The following is a 19,517-nucleotide window of genomic DNA, read 5'->3' as shown; positions in this document are numbered from 1 at the left end:
TACAGTTCTAGAGGTGAGCAATTCAACAAGGTCTCACTGGGTATGTGCAAAGCTGTGTTCCTTTCTGGAACACAGAAATACATTTACTTGCCTTTTCCAGATTTTAGAGGCCACTTGCATTCCTTGGATCATAGCCTCTTTCTTTCATCTTCAAAGCTAGCAAAATAACATTTCTCTGATTCTTCATCTATTGTCACAACTCTCTGATCCAGCCAGAAAGGTTTCCCCTTTAAGGACTCGTGATTAGATTGGATCCACCCAGATAATCCAGGATAATCTCCCCATCTCAAGGTCCTCAACCTTAAGTATATCTGCAATGTCCCTTTTGCCATGTTAAGTAGTATATTCACAAATTCTGGATATAGGGATATGGACATCTTTGGACAACTAGTATTCTCCCTACCACAACTTCAAAGGAATAAACCATTTCTGATAACATACTTCTTGACTTAACTTTTTCTCAGTTGCTATGTAATTATTTAACATAGGATTTGTAAAGATGTATGTAAATAGCACTGCACGCAATGAGGAAATATTTCTTCTAATCCTAATTACCCAACTCCCAGTGTTTAGCTGGCAACCATATTTCTTCCTCCTAATGTATTCACTGATTAAGGTCTTTATCCTCTGAGAATGGCATTTTTTGACTAACCGTCTCAGATAACTTAAGGCTCTGAGTTTGATTGCTTGGGAGAATTTCTTTTCCATTTTGGATTTTTCTAAATTAGAAAGTATCATCATATGATGCCAGAAACCACCAAATGCAGGAGAATTCAAAGTGTAAGAGAAATTTGAGACTCAAGTCTCTAGTACCCCAGAAAAGAGAGCTTTAATAAACAAACAAAACAAACAAATAAATAAATCAGTGTATCCTGAATTGAAGTTGGAAGTTGCCTCAACATTTATCTGAGGGAGGTTGGAAGGGCTTCCAGGCTCTCTTTCCTGTGTAATCCATTATAAATGGGTTAAAATGAACCTTTCAGAGGTGAAGAGCTAGAGCATTAAAAACCACTTCCTCTTGTAGGATCTTATTTTCAATCCAATTGCAATAATTTTATCAGCGTGCCAATGAACACAGGTACAGCCAGAGTCCATGTCTTTGCTGTACTTTTCTGTGTCACAGACAGATTTCCCTGTAACTAATCCCACACTGGCCAGTACCTCTCTTTTACAGTTTTGGCATTTTTCAATATGAATTTAGAAAAATCAAAACTTCCTCTCACTCCCTCATTTTCCCATTTGTAAAATGGTGTGACCATTTCCTGCTCTCTGACATAATCTGCTCTGTCTAAAAGCCAGGCTCTTGATGAGGCAGCTGGCTCAGTCTCCCCCATAATCAGAGTGTGAGGAAAGCTTGCTGACAAACTAGCATTTCAATCTGATGGTTACTTCTTTCAGGGAAGCTGTAGCCGTGCAGTAAGGAGAACCATCTACCCCATTAATGAGTCAGGCAGAGAAGGTCATATTTTCTAGCCCCTGAATAATATTAGAGCCATTTCCAGTTGAGTGTGCTTTTCAGGGATGTGTCTTATCTAATTTTCTTGAAAATCCATGATTTATAATGGAAATGGTGGTACCTTCTTCCTCCATCTCCTTCTCAAAATGATTCCCCCATGCAGATGTTAAATTCTGAAAGGCAGCTGCTGCCAGCAGCCCAAGAAACAGAGCCATATGGAATATTGAGAAACATGAAGAACTGGAAGAGTGCCAAGCATCTTGACTTGTTCCTTTACTTCATGTTTTACCACCCCAGATGTTGGTTTCATTCTGAGTCAGACCTTGGTAAGTAAGCTCCAATTACAGACAGATGATTATTTTCCTAATATGCCAGGCTAACCAGGCAGACCAAAAATAAGCTGCTGAAATGTACCAGGGTTATATGCAAAGTCTTAGCTTCTAGCCAAAAAATAAATTTCAACTATACAAGTTTCCATGCTCCTCCAATTTCCTCTTCCATCAAGCCTGCTACTTTTCCAGATTTCAATGTGGTGGCGAATAGTTACATCTTAATCTCATTGTTTGAGCCAAAAATCTAGTAGTCATCATTATTTCTCTTTTTCTCATTCCCTACCCAAAATTCATCAGCAAATCCTTCTGGTTATACCTAAAAATATATCCCAAATCCAGCCTGTTTACAAAAACAATAAGAAATGGAAATCATTGATAAATTCATCTGTGCCTTTCTCCTATGGCTCAGAGCTGATGATATAAAAAGCTGTTATTCCCTGATAGTAATGGGGATAAAGGGATCTCAAAATAATAGAAGTCAGATGATGATATTTATCCATCATAAGTAAGGTAGACACAATTATTTAAATGAGAGGCATCCAGGGTAACCTAACACTGAGGTGTATGGAATGCAGAATTCTAGGAGCAAAATAGATGGTAGCCAAGAAGTTTATAGTTTAATTTATACATTCAAAATAAAAGAAAAGTGGAAGATTAGGAAGCTGAAGGCAGTAACCTCAATAAAAACTCATGATCTATTGTCCAAATTCTAGATGTGAGTCCATTTTTAGACCCAGAACCCACTGGGTGAAGAAGATGATTGGTCCCTAGGAAGAAGGACTGTGTAACACCACAGTAACGACTATGATTTACCAAAATCTTCCCCAAAGGAATCAATGACCATTTACTTTGCTAATTGTATATGCTATGGACTGAATGTTAGTGTTTGCCCCCAATTAATATGCTGATACCCTATCCCCCAATGTGATGGTATTAGGAGATGGGAAGGTAATTAGAATTAGATGATATCATAAAATTGGAGCCGTCATGAATGGTATTAGTGCCTTACGAGGGTCACCAGGCAGCTTGTTCCTTCTTTCTGCTCTCTACCAGGTGAAGAGACAATGAAATGGTGTCCATATGTAACCTGGAGGAGGGCTCTCACCAGAACTGCATCATACTGGCGCCCTCATCTCAGACTTCCAGCCTCCAAAACTGTAAAAAACAGATTTCTTTGTGTATAAGCCACCCAGTTTACGGTATTTTGCTATAGCAGCCCAAACTAAGATAATACATTAGTGAAAGAAAATGTTCAATACAGGTTCGACAGGTATCAAGTTGACATTTATACCTGGGGACTCAAAATGTCATTATAGCCCTCCTGTTAGAGTGGGTTTTGTGAAGTCAGGAAGTAAACAGAGTCTTGGGTGGGGACAGCTCATGGTGGGTACAGTAGACCCATAAACCCTTCCAGTGGTCATTTCCCAAGTCCCTGAGTGTAAAATGGCATACTTGGTAGTTGACGGCTTGCTGTAATTTTCCCCTAGCCTGTAGGGTGAGAGCTATCATGAGGGAAGGCTAATTGGAAGCCTCTGAAACTACCCCCCACCACACATCCCCCACCAAGATAGTTAAGTTGAAAACTACAGTGCATATGGGGTGAATGGAAGAAATTAAGGCCACTCTTAATGGCCCATAGACGGCCAGGGTGGTGACCACATCAAATATCCTTTTACTTCACCAGTGTGACCTACATAAGAAACACCCTGGAGGATGACAGCAGACAATGTCAAATTCGCCCAGGTCATAACCTCAGTTGCAGCTGCTGTATCAGCTGTGCTGCCTAGTAGAGCAAATCAGCATGGCTTCAGGTAGCTGGTATATGACCTCTGATATGGCAAATGAGATATTTTCCATCCCAATCAGAAGGGAGGGCCTAAAGAAGTTTGCATTCATGTGAGATTTACAAAAGTATACGCCTACAGTCTCACCTTAGCCTGTTAATTCTCTTGCCCTCTGCACAATATAATTCTCAGGGATCTACACTATTTGGACATCCAGCAGCAAATTACATTGGTCCATATATCTATGGCATCACATTAATCAAACTGAATGAGTAAGAATTGGCAAAATGTCGAAGGCCTTAGTAAGATACATATGCTCCAGATGGTAGGAGATAAACCTGACAAAGTTTCAGTCCTGTCACATCAGTTACCTTTTTAGGGGTTCATTAATAAGGGACATGCCAGTACTTCACCATCCAAAGTAGAAGACAAATTTTTGCATTTAAAGACTCTGATTACTGGTTGGCTTCCTTAGGTTCTGGAGCCAGTGTATTTCACTCTTAGGAATACTTCTCTGATCATTTTGAGAGGTGCAGATGGCTGCCAGCTTTAGGGTCCAGGCCACGAAAGGCTTCTGATGTAGGTCCTGGCTGTATGGTAAGTCGCCCTGCTGCTCTGCTTGTGCAGCTTGGTAGATCCAGCGGCATTTGAGGCATCTATGGTAGAAAATGCCCTTTGACATCATGACAAGCCCCAGTGGCAGAATCACAACACAAAACCTTAGTGTTTGGAGAAAGGTTATGCCAGGGTCTGGCTATTTGAAAAATAGCTTTCGGCATGTTAGCCAGTCCTGGGGGAAGCAGAGCAACATCATGAGACATAAGTGACTCATGCAGCCGGACTAACCATCGTGAGCTGGTTTCTCTCAGATCCACCAAGTCATACATTTGGGTGGGCCCAACAGTGATTCATCATAAGATGGAAAAAACACATTTGAAAACTGGTGTGAACAAGGCCAGAGGGCAGAAGTTAGCTGCATAGGCAGGTATTAAAAATCCCTATGACATTTACCACTGGAGCACTCTCTCTCCCTCTCCTCACATGGCTGTATAGGAGTCCTTACGTACGACCAGCTAAGAAAGGGGCAGGGGGCGGAATCCATGTAAGACTGATTCATGGATAGGTTGGCTGCATATGTTGCTACGAGCCTGAAATGAATTGCTGCTGCGCTGCTGCCCTACTGTGGTATGTTGCTAAAAGATATTAGTCAGAAGAAATCCCCCCAAGAGGGGCAAGGCTTCAAATAGTGAGCATGGTCATCCACTTTATATACAGATAGAAAAGTAGCCTGATATAATAATATACATTGGGCTTCCCTGGTGGCGCAGCGGTTGAGAATCTGCCTGCCAATGCAGGGCACACGGGTTCGAGCCCTGGTCTGGGAAGATCCCACATGCCGCGGAGCAACTGGGCCCGTGAGCCACAACTGCTGAGCCTGCGCGTCTGGAGCCTGTGCTCTGCAAGAAGAGAGGCCTTGACAGTGAGAGGCCCGCGCACCGCGATGAAGAGTGGCCCCCGCTCACCGCAACTGGAGAAAGCCCTCGCACAGAAACGAAGACCCAACACAGCCAAAATTTAAATAAATAAATAAATAAATTTATTAAAAAAAAAAATAATAATAATATATATTAACTCATTGACAGTGGTGAATGGCTTGGTTTGTTAATTTGGGAACAGGATGGAGAAAGATTGAAAGATTGTAACAAGAAAATCTGAAAAGAGGCATGTGAATGTACCTATGGAAATAGGCACAGAAGTGAAAACCTTCCTATTGCATGTGAATGACCACCAGATTTTATCCACTATGGAAGAGACTGACCAATGAGCCAGACAGAATGATTTAGCCAGTTGATTTTCACCTATATCCATTACCAGCTACTTCAGTACCTATACCATAGGTATGTTAATGCAGTCACTTTGGTGGTAGGAATGTAGGTTATGCATGTAACTCCCACTCACAAAGGCCAATCTAGTTTCTGCCACTGCTGAATGTCCAACCTGCCAAAAACAAAGACTAATGCTGTACCCCTGATACAGCATTATCCCTCAAGAAGCCAGTCACCAGTGGCAAGTTTATAGCATTGAATCTCTTTCATTCTGGAGGAATCACTTGAAGAGTCAGCGTTTCATCTTGACTAAAATTGACATATATTCTGGGTATAGAGTTACCTTTTCTGTCCACAGGGTCTTAGCTAGCTAGATTATCTGAGGACTTACAGAGTTTTGATTCACTGACACAGGATCTTGTATAACACAGCATCTGCCTAAGGGTCCTGCTTTACAGCAAAAGAAGTATGTCAGTGGGCATATAACTATGGTAGCACTAATCCTATCATGTATATCAGCCCTCAGAAGCTGCCAGTATGACAGAGAAATCAAATGGTCTTTTGAAGGCACAGTTGAAGTGCCACCTTGGTTGTGATACCCTGTGATACCCAGCCATCAGAACAGAATGTATGCCCTGAATCACCTGCCATTATAAAGTACTGTGTCCTCAGTATGTGAAATTCACAGGTCCAGGAACCAAGAGGTAGAAGTAATAGGACTACTTAGCATTATTCCCAGTGACCTTCTTGGAAGTTTTTGATATTTTTCCCCACGATTCTAAGCTTTGTGTCTCGGCTCCTAGTTCTCAAGAGGAAATACTTTTATCAGGAGACACAGAAAGAGACAAGTTAAATTTTAAGCTACGTGTGCCACCAGATTATTTCAGGTTCCTCGTGCAGAGAGACAAATAAGCAAGGAAGAGTTAACATCTTGTCAGAGCAATTGACCCTAATCATAAGGATGAGGTAGGTTAGCTGTTTCACGGTTGGGGGAAGGGAAGAACACCTGGACATCCAGGTGATTCATGGGAACATCTCTTTTTACTCTTTGCCCAATTTGATCAGTAAATAGACAACTGCAGCAAACATGTCCTGAAAAGGCATGGTTGACTCGGGGCTCCAACCTTTCAGTGATGAGGATTTGAGTCATTTTATCAAATAATCAACCCAGACCTGCAGAGATGACAGCTGAGGGTGAGGAGAATCTAAACTGAGCAATATAGGATGAAAAATGAGTATGAATTGCATCCTGAGATGAGTGGCAGTGGCAGAAGGCTGTAGTTCATGCCACTCAACTTCTTCCCTTTAGTTCCCCAGGAACTGAAACCACCCAGAATCCTGGAAATGCTGTTTCCTGATGGGATGAAAACTTTATATGAAGCAAGCAGATCTGAGTATCACAATAGTAGATGCTAATAAGTCTTGTTGGTTGCCATCTCAGACCCCCTGAAACACTCCTTCCCCAGCTGCCAAGGCTGTTGGCAGCCAAAGGCCCATAGATTAGTCCCTCCCTGGAAACTGGCCTCAGCTGATGGTAGTGGCATTTACCTCCTCCCCGGGAGCCAGCTACATCCAATAATTGGTCGATGTCAAGGTATAAAGGCCCAGTCCTCTTGGCTCAATGTAGGCCCATTCTGCAAGTTCTCCGAGTTCCAGAGCTCACTGTGGAGCAGACCGAGGGCTCTGCTGTACCTGCATTGCACTTCCACATTTCCTCTGCCTAAGTGCTTCCCTCGGTACCTCACTCTTATAGTTCCCAAGAGCACCCACCACTAAACAGTTTACAAGTGAAACCCTGAGTCACGGTCTGTTTCCTAGGGCACCCAACTTAAATACATTTTACTACATTGTTAGTTAGCTGCTCCATACCCAAATTAAAGAGGTGATGAAAGCACAGGATCTGTACTCATAAGAACACAGCTTGGACATTGGTCTGGGTCTCATGTTTTAAGAGTGTCTGACAAATTCGAGTGCACAGGTTGATGAAATATCTAGAAAAGTATCAGATAAGGGTAGTTCAGGAGTTGAGAGTTTTAAACAGAGTACATTAGAACTAGTTAGATCAAGATAGCAATCTTCAGATACCTGAAAGACTAACATATGATAGAAGAATGAGGGATTTTTTATGACACTCCAGAACGTGGATCCAAGATTAATGAATAAAAATTACAGAGTGGGTTTCAACTCAATATGAAAAAGACTATAGCGTCTAATAATTAAAAGCTTTCCAACAAATGAATGAGCTGCTTTGAAAGAGAGTGAGTTCCTTGAACTGAAGGTAAGTAAGGAGAAGCTGTATGATCACCTTCATGGATGTTATCAGTGTAGTTTTTACATCATAAACTAAATGAACTTTGAGGCATACATTCGTTTTCTATTGCTCTGTAATAAGTTACCACAAAAGTAGCAGCTTAAACCAACACAAATTTATTATCTCACAGTTTTCATGGGTCAGGATTCTGGGTATGAGTTACGTAGGTCTCACCAGGTTAAAAGAATGGAGTCAACTAGTTCTGGGGTCTTATCTGATGCCTGGGGTTCTCTTCCAAATAGCATTCAGGCTATTAGCAGAATTCAGTTCCTTGCAATTCTTGGACTAGGTTCTCATTTTCTTGCTGGTTACTGGCCAGGAGTGACTCTAAGTTATTAGAGGCTACTCTTAAGTCCCTGCCCCGTGACTCACTTTAGGCCCTCTCACATTCTCATGCTTCATATTCCCTTTCAGGAAGGGCCTAGGACCTTTTAAGGCTAACTTGATTAGGTCAGTCCCATCCAGATCATATCATTTTTGATTATCTCAAAGCCAACTAATTCATAACCTCATCATGGGAATGATATCCCATTATGTTCACAGTTTCTGTCCACACTCAGGGGAGAGAATCACACAAGGCACGTATATACCAGGAGGGCTGGAATCTTGGGGGCCATCTCAGAATTCCGCCTACTCCAATGTGTCTTCTAGCTACAAAGTCCAGATTTCAAGTCACATGACCATCCACAGATTCTCACTAAATTAAAGGTCTTCTGGGTTAACAAAGTATGCCTGCTGGGGCTGCTTCTATATAGTCTGGCATTAGCCTCAGTACTGACTGAGACAACCTGACCATCTCCAGATCAGTGATGCTTCAGAGGTTCCTGGGGAGGCTGGAGTGGGGTCTGAATCTGTAAAGCAACAGCCATAGCTCTCCAAACTTCCATAACTGCCTCAGAAACATCACTGATCTGGAGACAACTTAGAATCACCAAAATATAGAATTTGGTGCTTAGATTTCTGAGCACCAAAATGAACAATTACTGAGCACCCAGAAGTATCTGGCACTAGTAGACACACATTTCTGGGAACAGACCAGAAATTCTCAGTGGTGAGACACAAAAAGGTCCAATTCTCCTCCTTTTTTTCTTTCTCTGTTCTCAGCTTTTCATCTGGACACTAAGAGGGTTAGGATTTTGTGCAGAATTATATCAGTAGCTCAACTGAGACCCCCCCCTGAAGAGAGGAAGGACAGAGTTAATGGGCAGGAGTTTGGAGATGGAAAGCCATACATGCTAACGATCTGGCTGAAAACACCTCCAGGTCCTGAAGGAGCTGTTGCAGGGACAATAACCTGTCACCCACAATGGGCCAGCCTAATCTACTCTCACTGTGTGTGGCTGCTACCTCCTGTGACTATGCCCCTCCAAATCAAACTGAAAAAAACCTCATTTGGCTTCACCAAGGTGAGGAACTGGGAGAAATGCTGGCCCTCCTGACATTTTGGCTTCCAGTTCCCGTATCATTGCCCCTGAGAGAACTGAGCCGAGCAAAGAGATCTTTATCTTTGCTCAGTGAGCTGCTGTTTTCATGCTTGAGCAGGAAACAAACAACCTTTTTAAGGAAGAGTATACTGTGGGGCAGACCCAAAACAATGAGCTATGCTTTGTTTAGAAATTCTAAGGATATACCCGTCACGTAGAATTACGACCAGACGAACACTGATCTACTCTAATATTCAACAGAATCACAGTGTGTTATTTTCTCAGATAAGCAATGAACATATTTGAGCTATGCTTTTTGATCTTGCCTTGAAACTTACACCCACAGAATTTGAAATATACTCTACACTTACTTCTTTTTTATTCTTTGGGCATGTATGTTTGTGTGTAAAAGTCTGCATGTATGTGATTGTTCTGAAAAAAAAAATTCATTATGGAAAATACAGAAAAGATTCAAGAAAAACTAGTAAAAGTTACCCATGCTTTCTCCGTTTAGAGATAACCATTCTTAATGTTTTGTTATATCCATCACATCGTTGAGATATTTCATATGTATCATGCATGCTGTTTGGTAGACTGATTTTTTTTAATGTAAAAATATATCATGCATGAGATTGACAGACAGCAGGGACCATAAACTCCCAAAACCTCAAAGCAGCTACTCTTGTTATTACTATTAGGCTTTAGCTTTATGCTTCTTTGTAGAATCCCATCTTCAGGGAATTTGACCATATCTGATAGGCAACAGGGGGCTATGTCAGTCCCTCTGGTTTAGGATTAGACTAACAGGCTTGTTGTTCCCTTTCTCCTGGACCCCTACACTTATCATGTACTTTTTTTTTTTTTTTCTACCATGTACTTTTAAGAGAGAGAATCTAGAGAGACAAGAGTTCCAAGAGCAAGTGTGAAAATTCAAAGAAGCCTTCTATTTAGACACTAGAACTACTGCCTCTTTCTTTGGCCATACCCAAAACTTCAGCCTCCAGCAGAATGGCCAGTGGGCTAGTAGCGGCCTTGTCCTATGCGTAGAGAAGAATCTTTGTACACATACCCCCTTTCACCGCAAGAGTTGACACATGCCATTTTAGGTGAGCATTTTCTCAATTAATGAATGTTTGAAGGCTTGTTTTTTCATGGTACAGTGTCCCACTGTTTGGATGTACCACAATTTAATCTACTGTGTTGGAGTATTCATTGTTTCCACTTTTTTTTTCTTTATATATAAGGCTATGATAAATGTCTATGTACATTAGTCTTTAAAAATGTTTCCCCCATCATTTCAGAAGACGATCTAACAATTTTGTTGCATTCTGACAACTGACAACAAATTTTTTTCTTATGTAAACTGTTAAAAATACAGTGCATCGTTCTAAATGACCTAAACAGAATTGTTTCTGGTGTTAAGAGTAGAGAAAATTTAAAATGGAAAGAGTACATAGAGAACTAATGTTTGGGAACCTCTTGGTACCAATCATAAACAAGCCTTTTACAGAGAAGATATTAACTATTAACTATTCAAAGTTGTTGGAAAAAAAGAAGCTTTTATGTTTTGGGCTTAAATATATATATATATATATATATACTCAAACCAGTAAATTGATTATCAGTTAAAATGAACATAAATAATGGATACCAAATGAGAATAGGTCAGTGACATTACTAGGTCAGTAAGATACACTTTATTATCCATTTAAACTTTTTGTAATCATTAAATAATTTTAAGTACCTAGTTGCTTTGACTCCCTAAAAAGTACCAATGGTTAAAATAGAGAAACCTGTACTTTCCTCTTTTTGGTGATCTTCCTTTGCTCCTTTTCAGAGTTCAGCATCATTCTTTGGTGTCATAAGGAAAGAGTTTAGAAACTCAAAGTCTTCACCCTTCCCCAAGTGGAAATAGATACTGATTACACTTGGGGGAAGGAAGAAGGAGACTATGTACCAATGACGAAACAGGAGTAAGAAAAGGCATAGATAGCCTCAGAAGTATGTTCCAACCAATCAAAAGCTAGATTTATATACTTAATAATGTAGTAGGAATCCTAAGTTTTCTGTCTATCTATGGTTCATCTGTTTATCTATCCACCTATCCGTTCACCTACCCATCCAAGCATATATCCCTTGCCTATATCCCAAAGAATTTGAAGTGGTTCACTTGCCGGCTGTTACAGAAACTGTCTTGGTGAGAATTCATGAATACCAATCTTTCTACTAGAGCACTGATCCTGACCAATATTTTTGAATCAAGTTCGAGAATAACAATGACAGTTTCATGTAATCCTTCGGTTTTTAAAATAAGTTATTTTTAAAAATACTATTTGAAGAGAAGAGGGAGAAAGATAGTGAAGAATACCTACTACTTCCTCTCACACTATAAGCATTTACTCTTGACTCCCATATCTCAGATTTTCTTTTTTTCAGCCGACGAGATGCTGAGTATTTTACTCCTCTCTGGTTCATCTTGAGGATCATGCATTAAGAAGTACTGGAAGGGTAGGGTCTAGTGTAAAGCACTGAATCATCAGCATTTTTGCTTAAGGGCTTAAGGTGTTTGAGTCTTCGGACACATCACTCATTCCTTGTGCCTGTATTTTCCCATCTTTAGAATAAGATGAATATGCCTTACCTTCCTTTAGAGTGTACCCATCCTGAGTCACTTGCTAGCATCAGTAAACTGCCTCTCAAGAAAGGGGTGTTTAGAAGAGTTATCCTAATTTTTAAAGGCCAAATGAAAAATGGATTGGCTGAACTAAAAGAATAAATTTTTATGGCATCAGTTTGGTACATGACTCTTTTTGAATTATGGTTTTCTCAGGGTATATGCCCAGTAGTGGGATTGCTGGGTCGTATGGTAGTTCTATCTGTAGTTTTTTAAGGAACCTCTATACTGTTCTCCATGGTGGCTGTATCAATTTACATTCCCACCAACAGTGCAAGAGGGTTCCCTTTTCTCCACACCCTCTCCAGCATTTATTGTTTCTAGATTTTTTGATGATGGCCATTCTGACTGGTGTGAGATGATATCTCATTGTAGTTTTGATTTGCATTTCTCTAATGATTAATGATGTTAAGCATTCTTTCATGTGTTTGTTGGCAATCTGTATATCTTCTTTGGAGAAATGTCTATTTAGGTCTTCTGCCCATTTTTGGATTGGGTTGTTTTTTTGTTATTGAGCTGCATGAGCTGCTTATAAATTTTGGAGATTAATCCTTTGTCAGTTGCTTCATTTGCAAATATTTTCTCCCATTCTGAGGGTTGTCTTTTGGTCAGCAAACCCACTACTGGGCATATACCCTGAGAAAACCATAATTCAAAAAGAGTCATGTACCAAAATGTTCACTGCAGCTCTATTAACAATAGCCAGGACATGGAAGCAACCTAAGTGTCCACAAACAGATGAATGGATAAAGAAGATGTGGCACATATATACAATGGAATATTACTCAGCCATAAAAAGAAATGAAATTGAGTTATTTGTAGTGAGGTGGATGGACCTAGAGTCTGTCATACAGAGTGAAGTAAGTCAGAAAGAGAAAAACAAATACCGTATGCTAATACATATATATGGAATCTAAGGAAAAAAAAAAAAAAACAGGTCATGAAGAACCTAGGGGTAAGACGGGAATAAAGACACAGACCTACTAGAGAATGGACTTGAGGATATGGGGAGGGGGAAGGGTAAGCTGTGACAAAGTGAGAGAGTGGCATGGACATATATACACTACCAAACGTAAAACAGATAGCTAGTGGGAAGCAGTCGCATAACACAGGGAGATCAGCTCGGTGGTTTGTGACCACCTAGATGGGTGGGATAGGGAGGGTGGGAGGGAGGGAGATGCAAGAGGGAAGAGATATGGGAACATATGTATATGTATAACTGATTCACTTTGTTATAAAGCAGAAACTTACACACCATTGTAAAGCAATTATACTCCAATAAAGATGTTAAAAAAAATTTTATGGCATCAGGAATAGCAAAAGGGCAGCACAGGGGCAGAGAGTTTTGGGAGGATTCTAGAAAGTAGAAACAGTAGAACCTTGAAGAAGGAAGTTCTGGCTCTGAGACTTCTCCAAGGCAGCCTTTTCTCTGGACTATTCTCCCCATCAGGTCAAGGCACGCTACAGCTAGCCCCTCCTTTGATTTCGCTCCTCAGGCCTAGTTTCTACAGGAAACCAGTCAAAATATATTCAAGTTACAGTGTGAATGTCACCCTAGGGAGAAACTTTGGAACTAGACTTGCCTGTTTCTTAAACAGGTGGGTAAATTACACTCCCAAGAGCATGCCAAATAACCTCTCAGGGCTATTGGGAGTGGGAGAGCAGAGGAGGAGGTGGTTTCATGTGTAGGTATATCTATAGCCAAACACTGGAAATAGAAAATACATATCCAAGTGATTATTAGTATGGTTAAACCTCATCATAACAGACTCCACAGACATGAAATTTCCTTAAAATAAGCATTCCTTGCTAGCTCTTCCCTTCCTGCAGCTTTTCAATGTTACACCCACAGTGCTATAGGGTCCTGTCTAAAAATACTGCAGCATATGTTTATGTAAAAATACTGCACCATGACGATAATAAGGGAGGATTCCCTTGAAAAGCACCATGGGATAGTGAAAAGAGAGCTGGGCTCAAAACTGAGAGATATTGGTTTCTACTTTTGATCCTACTTGTGAGTAAGTCTGAAGATGTGACCAAGTCAAATGACTTTCTAAGCCTTGATTTTTTTTTTGTCAATAAGAATTTTTTGAACAGCATGCTATTTAAAGCTCTTCTAGCTCTACTGTCATATGAGTCTATGATAGGTGATAGGGAAGGTTCTTTCTGGCACTATGATACATGAAGTCTTGCTTATATTTTCTATTTTATAAATTCCTTTCTTAAAATTATTAAATTAGAAAGTCACTTATTGGGGACATCCAAAATTAGCACTGGGGTAAATGCATAAAAATAAGCAAACACATCCATTTATATTTCTTGAAATATCAATTTAAATTTTAAATTGAAGAAGCCTTTTTTTCATTTAAATGGAAGACAAATCTCGGGCATGAAGATACCTCCAACTATGAAAGGGCAGATAGAAGAACACTACTGAGACAAAGAAAGTTGCCTTAGGGAAATTTTTTTCTAATTATCAATTTATTAAAACCCGGTGGTCTCAAAAAGGGGCAATTTTACCCCAGGGAACATTTGGCAATGTTTGGAGACATTTTTGGTTGTCACAACTGGTGAGAACTATTGGCATCTAGTGGGTAGAGGCCAGGGATGATGCTAATCATCCTACAAGGCACAGAACAGCCCCCTATAACATAAAATTATCCAGGCTAAAATGTCAATACTGCCAAGGTTGACAAACCCTGATATGATGCTCTCAAGACTACTAACCGTATTATATCGAGCTTGAAATACTCAAGCTGACATTGAGAGCAGTAGCTTCACCACAAAATGGTTATTTTAGTTTTGCCTAGAGAGAAACCACCCTCTCAGATGAAATTCTCTAAAGGAATTAGGCAAAAGTATTACTTTTGTGAATGCAGGCATTTATTCCTGTATTCTGAGTTACAATCCAGCAAACTCAGCTATTTTGTGTTTCCTATATCACTATTTCATATCTTGATTTCTAAATATTCCTTTTCAATCTCTAGCAAAAAAAGCACCAAATATTAGTTATAGTCATACTGAAAAATATTACAATCCAGGAACCTAGTCAGATTTTCAGGCACTCCTGAGCCCTATCAAATCAGAAAGTATTAATGGAGAGCCAGGCTGTGGTTTCAAGTACCCCATCTTCAAACTAGTTGTGTTCTCTGTGTCTGATAGACTTTTGTGATGGACATCAGTCTTCTCTATCTTTCAAATAAACACTGGTAGCTGACATTTACAAAGGAGAAAATGACTAGTCAACAATTAAAAAGGGAGTTTCTAAAATCTCCTGAAATAAAGACAGGGGACTAATTGACCAGAAATCAAATGTCTAATGTTACTCATTCCTCCTTTCAAACCTATTGTCCTCTATTAATTACACTGTGAGGGCTTGTATGCAAAGATGGCCACTAACAATTTATTACTTTCTTATACATGCATGCCACTTTCTTAACAGATGCAGTCTATTCCTTCACCCTCTTGAAATTTAGCTGGCCTGGGATTCCTTTGACTGGTAAAATACAGCAGAAATGATGTTGTGCCAGGCTGAGGCTGAATCTTTAGGAAGACTAGTGGTTTCTGCTTTCTCCCTCTTAGAACCCAGCCCGCATGCTCAGAGGATGCCCAAGCAGCTACACAGAGAAGTCCATGTGAACAAGAATCAAGGCTTCTAACCAACAGCCTTAGCTGACCTACCATCTGACAGCAATAAACAATTTGTTCACCATGTGAGTAAGCCAGCTTATAAATGAATCTATCAGCCTCATTTGGGCCAACTGATATAGCACAGAATAGAAGCAAACTGACCACACCTAATCCTGTCCAATTACAAACTCATGAGCAAATAATTGTTTTTACTTTTTTTGAGCATTATTGAGGTAAAATTTCCAAAAATTGCATATAGTAAAGGATGTTTTAATGTATGTATACATTGTGAAATGATTACCACAACCAAGATAATTAATGTATCATCACCTTATATAGTTATCTGTTTCTCCCCTGCCCCTTTGGTGAGAACATTTAAGATCTACTCTCTTAGAGAAACGAAAAAAAAAAAAAAAATCCCATTTAAAATTATATCCAAAAAAAAAAAAAAATCCTAGGAATAAACTTAATCAAGGAGGTGAAAGACCTATATGCTGAAAACTATAAAACATTGATAAAGGAAAGTGAAGAGGATTTAAAGAGGTGGAAAGATATTCCATGCTCTTGGATGAGAAAAATTAATATTGTTAAAATGGTCATACTACCCAAAGCAATCTACAGATTTAATGCGATCCCTATCGAAATACCCATGACATCTTTCACAGAACTAGAACAAATAATCCTAAAATTTATATGGAACCACAAAAGACCTAGAACTGCCAAAGCAATCCTGAGGAAAAAGAACAAAGTTGGAGGAGTAACCCTTCCAGATTTCAGAGTATACTACAAAGCTACAGTAGTCAAAACAGCATGGTATTGGCACAAAAACAGACATACAGATCAATGGAACAGAATACAGAGCCCAGATATAAACCCACACACCCACAGTAAATTAATCTATGACAAAGGAGGCAAGAAAACACAGTGAGGAAAAACAGTCTCTTTAGCAGGTCGTGTTGAGAAAGCTGGGCAGCTACATGTAAATCAATGAAATTAGAACAGTCACTCACACCATATACAAAAATAAACTCAAAGTGGCTTAAAGACTTAAATATAAGACATGACACCATAAAACTTCTAGAAGAGAACATAAGCAAAACATCGTCGGATGTAAATCATAGCAATATTATCTTAGATCTATCTTCTGAAGCAAAAGAAATAAAAGCAAAAAATAAACAAATGGTATCTAATCACACTTAAAAGCTTCTACACAGCAAAGGAAACCATCAACAAAATGAAGAAACAACCTATGGAATGGGAGAAAATATTTGCAAATGATGCAACCAACAAGGGGTTAATATCCAAAATATACAAACAGTTCCTACAACTCAATATCCAAAAAACAAACAACATAATCAAAAAAAAAAATGGGCAGAAGGCCTAAATAGGCATTCCTCCAAAGAAGATATCCAGATGGCCAACAGGCACATGAAAAGATGCTCAACATTGCTAACTATTAGATAAATGCAAATCAAAACCACAATGAGGTATCATCTCATACCAGTCAGAATGGCCATCATCAAAAAGTCTACAAATATTGATAATAAATACTGGAGAGGGTGTGGAGAAAAGGAAACCATCCTACACTGTTGGTGGGAATGTAAAGGTGCAGCCACTAGGGAAAACAGTATGGAGGTTCCTTAAAAAACTAAAAGTAGAGCTACCATATGATCCAGCAATACCACTCCATCTTTTTCATCTGAAAAAGATGAAAACACTAATTCAAATAGATACATGCACCCCCATGTTCATAGCAGCACTATTTACAATAGCCAAGACATAGAAACACCCAAATGCTCATCAACAGATGACTGGCTTAAGAAGAAGTTCATATACATATACAATGGAATATTACTCAGCCATAAAAAAGAACGAAAAATTGCCATTTGCAGCAACATAGATGGACCTAGACAATATTTGTTTTCTTGCTATTGAGTTACTTGAGAATCTTATATATTTTGGCTATTAACCCCTCATCAGCTACATGGTTTGCAAATATTTCCTCTTATTTTATCTGTTTTTCATTCTACAGAACTAAGTTTTGGAATAGGTTTTATGCAGCAATCAAGTACCAAAACATACATCAAAGTCTGAATTTAAAAAAAAGATTCTTATTAATAGCCCTTGTTAACATCATGTAAAATATAATTTTATTTCTATGAATAGCAGCTGTCCTATGATTTATTATCTTTCTTATAAACTGGACTCTTTGGGAGCTTTGAGATGTTCAAATATATAAACAATGCCAATTTCATAATTTACTGATGAGATAAGTATATAGCTTCTGCTAGGAAGCACATACATGTAGTTTTCGGTAGTATTCCAGGACCAAAAGGTTTCACACTCAGTTTTAGGTCCTTTCTGTGGTGGCATAGGCAAAACAAGGGCATGGCACTATGTGAATTTGGAAGGAATCCTTTACCTTTACCGTAACCCTCACTCACTTTACTTAACAAAGGAATAAAGCTGAATGCACATCCTGTTGAAACGCACAACTAGAAAACAGTTGGTGTCGGGATGTAATGTAAAGCCACTTAAATTTCTCTTGGTAGTAGGTAGTCATCATTGCTATTTTCTGCTACTTTTAATTTCATGCTCACCACCCCTAAGCCAGTAAGCATTTAATCAGATGTCTCCAAATATCAGTCAATGCTTTACATTTTAAGCACAACTTAAGGATCCTATGTTAGAGTGAAAGCACCAAGAAATTTGGAAAGTGTTTCTTTTTTTTGCTTTGTAAGAATATTCAGAAGATTAATAATTTTTACAAATTCTAGTTGGTTGACCTGATGTCCTTTAAAGTAGGATTTAAACTGGCAAAGTCTTACTTTATCAGGAACTAGAGTCAAATCTGACTGCTACAGATCTGACTGCTCTAATTTTTATCAAATGCAAACCAAGTCTAGAGACCAGAGGTCTTAGACTAGAGCAGCGGTCCCCAACCTTTTCGGCACCAGGGACCAGTTTAGTGGAAGACAATTTTTCCACGGCGGAGGAGGGGATGGTTCAGGCAGTAATATGAGCGATGGGGAGCGGCAGATGAAGCTTCGCTCACTCACCTGCCGCTCACCTCCTGCTCTGCGGACCGGTTCCTAACAGGCTGCGGACCAGTACTGGTCCAAGGCCTGGTCCATGGCCCGGGGACTGGGGACCCCTGGCCTAGAGTCCTGTTTATCTACATCTGAAACTCCTACACTTCAGAAAAGATAAAATATTCAATGAGAATATCTGGAGTAGACTTTTAATATAAACATGGAAATTGCATTTGTTTTTTGAATCACAGCTTCTTGAATATGGAAGGCACAGGGAAAATTACAAAGTAGGTGGCTTATGTCAGGAAAATGCGTTCTACTTTCTAATGGCAATGGCTGGAGCCACTGAAGTGCTGAGCAGCAACTATTTCTGTTGATTCCTTTGTGGCCTCTGTGTGTGACCTGGTGGTTATTTGAACAGATGAAAACAGATAAGATTCAATTCCACCCAGCTGAAGGAAGGCATTCACAAGGAATGTAACCAGACTTTTATTTCAGGGACAAGAACTTGGTGTTACATAAAGCTTTGTGAAGTGTGGTTGCTACAATAGTTGGAGTTGTTTGAAGGGAAATGTAGTGACTTCCAAAGGCAACTGAGAGAGAAGTCAGCAGAATGGATCACTGGCGTGGTTTGGACAAACGACAATTTCTGCTAAACCAGTCAGCTTGGAAGGGGGATTGCAATGAAATGGGTCATTTGAATGTACCTCATTCTACATGGACTAATCTCATTTTACATGCCTTCCATAGATTCGTTATGTGTACATCACTGGAATGTAATTAAACCACAAATAAGGTGGCCACTCAATGTCATTTTGGAAATAAAAATCATATACATTATAAATAACTGGAATAAATATTGTGTCTATTTGGTACTTGACAGAGCAGTTAGCCTATGACAATATGCACGTGTGCATTTGCATATCTGTGTATATTTTGTGAGAAAGCCAATTTCTCTTGTTTTTTGTTTTTATTGAGTAAGAACATTTTATTGTAGTAAGTAACGTGAGATCTACTCTTTTACCAATTTTCTCAGTAACAATAAATA

Source organism: Balaenoptera borealis, assembly GCF_965194805.1.
Source record: "Balaenoptera borealis genome assembly, chromosome: 2".
Lineage (NCBI taxonomy): Eukaryota > Metazoa > Chordata > Mammalia > Artiodactyla > Balaenopteridae > Balaenoptera > Balaenoptera borealis.
The sequence above is the reverse complement of the archived record's forward strand: the minus strand, read 5'-3'. Positions refer to the sequence as shown.